This window comes from Priapulus caudatus, unplaced genomic scaffold (assembly GCF_000485595.1).
Source record: "Priapulus caudatus unplaced genomic scaffold, Priapulus_caudatus-5.0.1 Scaffold17, whole genome shotgun sequence".
NCBI classification, from domain to species: domain Eukaryota; kingdom Metazoa; phylum Priapulida; class Priapulimorpha; order Priapulimorphida; family Priapulidae; genus Priapulus; species Priapulus caudatus.
The window spans coordinates 571,409-579,033 of record NW_014577078.1 but is presented as its reverse complement, the minus strand read 5'-3'; the positions used below and the strand labels follow the sequence as shown (position 1 = coordinate 579,033).

Genomic DNA, 7,625 nt, shown 5'->3' with positions numbered 1-7,625 from the left:
GAACGAGGGTTAGAGAGAGAGAGGAGAGATGATGAGGAGGGGAGAGCGGGAAGAGTGAGAGAAAGAGAGAGAGAGAGCGAGACGAATGAGGATGAGATGAGAGAGACGCGCGCGCTCACACGAATTGCACACAAATGAAGAATAAAAAACAATTGGTAACATAATAACTAAATTCGGCGAAAGAAGCATTTCCGATGTTTTTCAGACTTTCCCTGTAGCACACCATTACTATGTTTATGATTTTTCATACTGCTCGTGATACTTTCGAATCAACACGTATTATATAAAACCAAGATATCTATCGATTGTTGGCTAGATGTGCACTGCAAAGTCATTACAAGTAGATCGAGCGATTTTAAAGTAAAATTCTATCTATCGAATAAGTATAGCTACGGAAGTGTTAGGTCGAATTTTCCCAGATACGCGCCATAAGCATTTAACGTAACGTACACAAATAAACGCTGAGCAAAGAAGTCGGATTAACGTAAATCACCAGTAACGAGCGTGTGCTGGTGGTACGCCACCCGACACGTGTCTTGATGAACGAACCAAATTGCCATTAATCACATTTGCAATCAATGAAACGATGATTTGCATCACTCGGTGAGTAGATCTCACTTATACAGTAAGACAACGCGCGTATAACAGTGCGGCAAACCAACGCACGCACGCATGCAATGCCCGCACGCAGAAGAGCAGAGAAGAGAGAGAGAGAGAGAGGGAGAGAAGACGAGGAGAGAAGAGAAAGAGAGAAGAGAAGACAGACAGGAGAGAGAGAGAGAGAGAGAAGAGAGAAGAGAGAGAGAAAGAGAGAGATGCATTCGACAGGAGAGAGACGAGGAGAGAGAGGAGAGAAGAGAGAGAGAGAGAGAGAGAGAGATAGGAGAGAGAAGAGAGAGAGAGAGAGAGAGAAGAGAGAGAGCGAGACAGAGGAGACGCGGATGGAGACGAGAGAGAAAGACGGAGCGGACGCTAGAGAGCGCTACGAGAGCTAGAGACAAAGACCAGAGACGGAGAACAGATAGAATATAGAGAGAAAGCAAACCAGAGACAGGGACAGAGACAGAGACAGAGATTAGCAGACAGACAGCGGACAGACAGAGACAGAAGAGTGAGAGAGAAGAGAGAGGAGAGAGGAGAGAGAGGAGGACCGGAGAGGAAGAGGAGAAGAAGACGAGAGAGAGCGAGAGGAAGAGGATGAGAAGAGAGAGAGAGAGAGAGAGAGAGAGAGCGAGAGAGCGGGAGAGAATAAGAGAGCGAGAGATAGATAGATTGATAGAGAGAGACTAGTGGACGGAGAGCTAGAGAGAGATACTACACAGTCGCACGCACGGGTGTAGTTAAGAATTTATGCGCGCGCAATGAAACATGCATGAGAACTGTAGTGAAACAACTTATTCTCGTGGCTACGTATAAACGATCAATACGTCATCCCAGCAAAACTATACCACCCACTTGTTTACTTTAGCGTGGAGGGATAGCCGGAGCTCGTTCAGAATCAGTTTGATGTAGCGCAAAAACTCGCGTTGAAATTACAGTTGAGGTCGCTAAAGATGCGTGTCAGCAATTACACTCAAGTACACGTTTCAATTCATTGTACTTGCATCTCATCTGAACATTTTAACAAGGCCGTGGCTACGCGTCCGGTTACCGGACGCCCAGCTCCCAGGCTACGCGTCCGGTCATATATTTCTTATGTGAACCCAACTATATTTTTTCAGTAAAAAACAATAAACAATAAGTTTTTATCATAATATTACTCACCTTTAGGTATTTTATGAAAAACATTTTTTTTTAACTTTTGAAGCAATATCCAGTAAAATCAACGATTTCAAAAGGGGCGTGGCCTAATCGTGACGTGGATTTGGGAATCTGTGCTAAGCTTTGTAATGTATGACCGGACGCGTAGCCACTGCGTTTTAACAAAGCTTCGATGTTTTTATCACGAGAGCTCGCGCATTAAACTTGACAACGTCCTCGGACTATATGTTTAGCATCAACGAGGCTACAGCAGTCACCCAGTTCCTAGTGGCAAACACCCGCTCCATCCCTTGTAAGTTTTGATTTTAATGTTTAATATACTTCGTGTCGCGCACACGAGTCTACCTACGCTTCTTTCAATCGACGTCCGACTTACTTTACTACTTTACTTCAAATCGAACACCGAACAGTCGAACCTCCAAAGACATCCTGTAACGAAATGAATACATTTACAACAAGCAGGAACTCGACAGGCGAAGTCGGTTTGTATATACCTGCGCTAAACATCTTCCGACGCTTTTGAGGAAGAAGTAGTCGCGCGGTACTATGTCGTAACCTAGCTGTGCCTCGATCTCATCTCGCAGAGTGTGAACGGTTGTCTCCGGTAGTGCCCTGTAACACGCAAGATACGAGTCAATCGCACACACAGTCGCACTAGAATGGTTTCCTTAAACATCCGAATTACATAATCCTCATCCAGAATAGTTTTCCTCGTACATAATCACGGTACAGGGATGTAGATTCGAATCTACGACGATCGGGAAATCCATGGCCTCCGCTAAAAATAGACAAACCGCAGTGATCCCTGTCGGGGGGATATTATTATTATTATTATTATTATTATTATTATTATTATTATTATTATTATTATGGGATCCGGCAGAAAATATCGTAGTTCAGGCACAGAATCTCTTTATCCCATTCTGGAATTTTTACTATCTTTAGGTTTTACCAGATCTAACATTCTGTCCCCGTCCCCTGTCCACTGTTCCGAATCTTCGTTTGACACACACCGTGCATGGCGGCCATTGGTGGTGAGAAAGTGTTTACACTAGGTGCCGGGCAGCATCGCTTATCAGGCGACATTGATTTTCAGCGGGCGACAATGGTTATTTCATGGTAGGCCTACGTGACAAGTTCTAGACTACTTACAGTGCAGTAATTTTACAAGCATATAACAATATATATATATATATATATATATAATACATATATTTTATATATGTGGATACGTGCAAACACACCGATTTCGATTTAGAAAAGTATTGACATGCACAGTCGCTAATGCGCTGAAGCCGTTGCAAATATAAATGTCGCCTTTTATGGTAGCACATGCGCGAGAAAGAGCGCATGCAGGTAACCCACAAACATGACCAGGAAAAACTAGTTTTTTTCAGTAGAAAGTTGAAACAGCGGGCAAACAGCCACTTGTGCTTTTTTCGAGAGTGGAAATGAGAGGATGTGGGGTGTGAGGGGCAGTTGAGAGTAAAAGGTGGAGTAAGGAGCAAAGGCCAGTTGCAGCATTTCAACAGCGACATACTTCTTCGACTTCTCTAGCGCGTTAAAACAGCAACGAATATTGACTCCATCTTGAAATGAGCGCTCACAATGTATGTAACATCTTCTTAGTCGCATGCAAGAGTTTCAAGAACTTAAATATACCATTAAAAATGAAACTACGTGCGCAATTAAAACATTTCAGCGAAAGGATGCACCGATTAACTTGATGATGGTTATCTATCGCTATTGATCGTACGTAAACCGTTTTCTCACATAACCCTTACATAACACCTCATTACAACCACCGACAGCCACTGTTATAGTAAGTATATATATATTATATATATATATATATATATTGTACGCGTGAATATCACTATACGCATAAATAGGTTACCGCCGCGGCATCATAACACCCTATCAGCATCGCATCGCACACCGTATACTATATTTCATATCGATGCGCGCATCTAGGACATCGGCGAGAGCTTCGCGAACTAATTAAAACGCCGGGGACCACGGAAGCGATCCCGAGCGTTCCTCGCCAAATAACTCAGGCGCGCGGTACGGCACCCGCACGTATAGCGTGCGTGTCGGCCGTGTTATCAGCCAGACCGCGCGCTAGGCTCTCCGTAATGGTGTTGTATTCGTTTCATATTCGATTCAAATTCATGATCGATGCGTGAATCGAATGATTCGATGGCATCATCGATGCGTGAATCGAATCATTCGATGCGTGAATCGAATGATTCGATGGCATTCAGTCTCGATTCACGGATCGTAATCATTCGAGTTCACGCATCGAATCATTTGGATTGCACGCATCGAATCATTCGATTCACGCATCGAAAATGATTCGATGCATCATTCCGATGCGTGAATCGAATCATTCGATTGCGTGAATCGAATCATTCGAATGCGTGCAATGCGAATCATTGCGATGCATCAATTCGATTCACGCATCGAATGATTCGATTCACTGCATCGAATCATCTTGCGATTCACGGCATCGAATCATTCGATTCAGCGCGCCATCGAATGGATTCGATGGCATCATTTCGATGCGTGAATCGAATGATTGCGATGGGCGTGAACGAACTCATTCGATGCGTGTAATCCGAATGATGCGATCGTAAGTCATTCGATTCGCGCGATTCGAAATCATTCGATTTCACGGCATCGAATGATGCATCGAATGATTCGATGCGTGAATCGAATGAATTCTATGCGTGAAATCAGAATGAATTCGATGCGGTGATCGAATGATTCGATGGCGTGAATGCGAATGATGGCATCGAGATCGATTCGATTCGCGCATGCCGAATCATTCGATCACGGCAGTCGAATCATTGCGATTCACGCCATCGAATCCATTCGATGGCATCTATTCGATGCGCGTGAATCGAAATGGAATTGCGATGCGCGAATCGAATGATTCGAGCATCATTCGATGTCACGCCCCATCGAATCATTCCGATTCACGCATCGAAATCTTTGAATTCGACGAGCATCGAACATTCGACTTCACGCATCGAATGATTCGATGCATCATTCGATGCGTGAATCGAATCAATTCGATAGCGTGAATTCGAATCATTCGATCGTGAATCGAATGTCATTCGATGCGTGATATCGAATCATTCGATGCATCATTGGCGATTAAGCATGCGAATGATTCGTATTCAAACGCATCGAACATATCGATTGACAACTGGCATCGATCATTCGATTCAACGCATCGAAATGATCGAATGCAGCATTCGATGGGCGCTGAATCGAATTCGATTCGATGCTGAACGAATCATTCGATGCGTGGAATCGAATGATGCATCGCAATCATTCGATATCCTACTTGCATCGAATGATGCATCGAATGATTCGATCGTGAATCGAATGATTCGATGCGTGAATCAATAATATGCGAGTAAACGAATGTTATATGAATATCGACATGTTATACGTGTGATAAATCGAATGTTAAATGGCGATAAAATCAACCATAATAACAAAAACGAATATGACAGCAAACAACATGCCATACTCCGCGAGACGCTCACGCAAGGGGTTGACAAGCTAAGCTATCGGGCAGCTGGCATAGATCGGTGGAGAGAGAGAGGGGGGAGGGAAACGATACAGAGAGAGAGAGAGGTAGATGGAGGGGAGGAGAGAGAGAGAGGGGAGAGAGACAGATGGAGAAAGAAGGGGGGGAGAGAGAGGCGAGAGAGCGGTGAGAAGAGCGGAGAGAGGGGGAGAAAATAAGCGAGAGAGAGAGAGAGAGAGAGAGACGAGAGAGAGAAGAGAGAGAGAGAGAGAGAGAGAGACAGCAGACGGAGACGAGACGGAGACGAAGACAAGAGGAGAGAGACGAAGAGATGAGAGAGAGAAGAGAGAGCAGACGAAGAGAGATAGAGAGAGAGAGAGAGAGAGAAAGGGGAGAGAGAGAGAGAGAACGGGGAGAGATAGAGAGAGCGGAGAGAGCGCGAGAGGCAGGGACAGCGAGAGAGCGAAGAGAGACGAGAGAGAGTAGAGAAAGCAGAGAGAGAGGAGAGAGAAGAGAGAGCGAGATTCGACTACTGTGCCGGGAGAGAGACGAGAGAGACGAGAGAGACGAGAGAGACGAGAGAGACTGAGGGAGAGACGAGAGAGACGAGAGAGACGAGAGAGAGAGAGAGAAAGAGCAGAACACACATCGACAGTAAATTAGTGGGCTTTAGTACGGCCGGCCGAGGTTATTGCCGAACTCTCGAAAGTGAGTAAAGATTACGTGTATTTTCATGTCGCCGTTGGCCACATTGAGTAGGGCAGAAGCAATTGCAACTCAACGCCCCCCACTCATCACAAACTACGACAAATACCATCACTTCAATATATATATATATAACGACCAGCTCACACGCCGCGCACGCACGCACAGACGCACGTACACACATACATACACACACATATATATATATATATATATAGCAACATTCATCGCAAGATAAAACAGCCTATGTACGCATAAGGACCGCAATTTGTGACTTTCGTTAGCGTTAACCACCTGCTGATGACACATGCACTCACACCGTGCTAATTGCCAGTGCTATGCCGAACGCGTCACCACCACTCGGGGTGACTCGCGCATTTCCTCACATCGATCCGCGATGATTCAGTCTTGAAGGAAAAGAAACTTGGCAACGAACTTGCGCACGTTGATTTTTACAGTGGATATTTTCTCATGATGTAACAGAGCTTCAACAGCGCAAGCAAAAGACAACAAATAAAAGAACGCAGGAAAATATGACAACGACGGATAGAATAAAGAAGCTCAAAATGCGTTTATGACACGCCTTGCGAGGTCACAGCGTAAAACATCGAAAAAAATCTTTTTAGTTTACAATCCAATAGCGGCATTGCAGATGAATGCATTTATAAACTCAGGTCTTTTAATAATAATGTGTTTTTGCCACAGCCTATTGCCCGTTTCTACGCGCGAAGATAGGAGTGGATATATATAGGAGTATAGTAGACATATTAAGAACTACACTGTTTTAAGTTTAAATCATTCACTTGGCTATAAAAGTTTTGTTAATTATAGTTTTTAGCCACCAAAATCAAATGTACAAAATGAACATGTTTAGATTTTATCGTATACCATTCATTTCTTAAAACTGAATACATATATCTTAATATTGGTAATTCGCCAATGCGACTACGATAAACAATATCAACAGCGCTACAATAGCCAAACGTTGCCCCCTAAACAGTATTATACATTGCCTTATACGTTAGAATGTAGGAGAAACCATCCATGTTTGAAATATAGGCGATTTGATATGACGCTAATGAGGCCTTAAACGTCCATGCAGCGACACTAACCATCGTATGTGCGCTACTAAAAGCTCATACATTAACGCGTGGCATTAACCAAACAACGCGGCTACTCTAAGCAAAATACTGACTAGTACGGATTTCCAACCGATGCTCTCTCGCGGGTGATTTTTTACGAATAACCACATAACTACGATTCTCATTCATACTCGCAGACCTCGTTAATAATTAAGCAGCGTACAGCGTCTTTTACTCGCGGGTGAGGGGAAACACCGAAGCGGAACGCGGCTTACACCTTACTTTACGATCCTACTTATGAACCCCTACATTACGAAACCTTACATTACTAAACCCTACCTCACGAACCCTACTTTACGAAACCCGTACCTTACGAAACCACACCTTCCGTAACCCTTCCTTATGAAACCATACTTTACGAGTCCTACTTTACGAACCCTACCTTACGAAACCCTACCTTACGAAACCCTACCTTACGAACCCTACCTTACGAAACCCTACCTTAGGAATCCTACCTTACGAGTCCTTTACGAGTC

At 44.0% G+C, this 7,625-nt stretch overlaps 1 long non-coding RNA gene across 1 annotated transcript in view; it reads right to left on the bottom strand.

Annotated features, from left to right (window-relative positions):
- The window catches only part of LOC106810706, an 18,120-nt gene extending 15,784 nt beyond the window's left edge, over nucleotides 1-2,336 (bottom strand). Inside the window, exon 1 of the long non-coding RNA XR_001394056.1 lies at nucleotides 2,256-2,336. This is a non-coding gene — a long non-coding RNA (uncharacterized LOC106810706). The remainder of the gene's footprint in view (nucleotides 1-2,255) is intronic.
- Between the last annotated feature and the right edge of the window lie 5,289 nt (nucleotides 2,337-7,625).